This window comes from Glandiceps talaboti, chromosome 20, assembly GCF_964340395.1.
Source record: "Glandiceps talaboti chromosome 20, keGlaTala1.1, whole genome shotgun sequence".
Taxonomy (NCBI): Eukaryota; Metazoa; Hemichordata; class Enteropneusta; family Spengelidae; genus Glandiceps; species Glandiceps talaboti.
In genome coordinates, this window is record NC_135568.1 from 2,787,843 (window position 1) to 2,788,870 (window position 1,028).

The following is a 1,028-nucleotide window of genomic DNA, read 5'->3' on the forward strand; positions in this document are numbered from 1 at the left end:
ATAAAGTCATATTAATTTTTCAAACTTAGAAATTGGTTATTGTGTTTTGGCTCCATGAATCACTTGTACGACTCAGGATGCTATGGCAAAATATGTTACAAACAGTATTTTATGTATGTATGTATGTATGTATGTATGTATGTATGTATGTATGTATGTATGTATGTATGTATGCATGCATGCATGCATGCATGCATGCATGCATGCATGGATGGATGGATGGATGGATGGATGGATGTATGTATGTATGTATGTATGTATGTATGTATGTATGTATGTATGTATGTATGTATGTATGTTCGTACGTACGTACGTACGTACGTATGTACATTTGTGCATCTGTCTGTCTGTCTGTCTGTCTGTCTGTCTGTCTGTCTGTCTGTCTGTCTGTCTGTTTATCGCTCTGAAAGTCTCTATGACATTTTGAAGTCTGTCACAAGAATGAGATCTTCGCCCCTTCTTCAAGTTGTCTAGTATTTGTTTACCTTGACTTGAGATTTTTGTCATCATTTTAGTTTTACTCTAATAAGTGTCTAGTGGCACTGTTGTGTGATACAAAACAAGTTTTTGGTGATACTTCAGCTGGAGGTAACTGAAACTGTGTGAGACGTTTCTTTTGATTACTCATACCGCAGCCTGATAGATGAAGTCACATAACGTACCCATGCATACATACATGTGACGTGAGATGAAACATTGTGAATGAACTTTGGATTAGCCGGACGTATTGATGTAATAGTACGAACACCAGTTGATTACAAGAAAGGTAGGTTTTTTTGACATCCGATGATTTGAAAACGTATAAGGACAGTTTAATATCATTCATTCCTTTCATCCTTGATGAGTTCATTTTTTAATCTAGATCTGTCCATTCAAGATTTCAATTGTTCTAAATTACAATTCGAACTCTACTTTGTTGCCAAGGATACATTTTACTATATTTTCATGTTGATCTAAACAGGTGATTGATAGGTCACTGAACAACATATACCGCCCCCCCCCCCCCCCGGTAATAAGCGCCTGGTCTG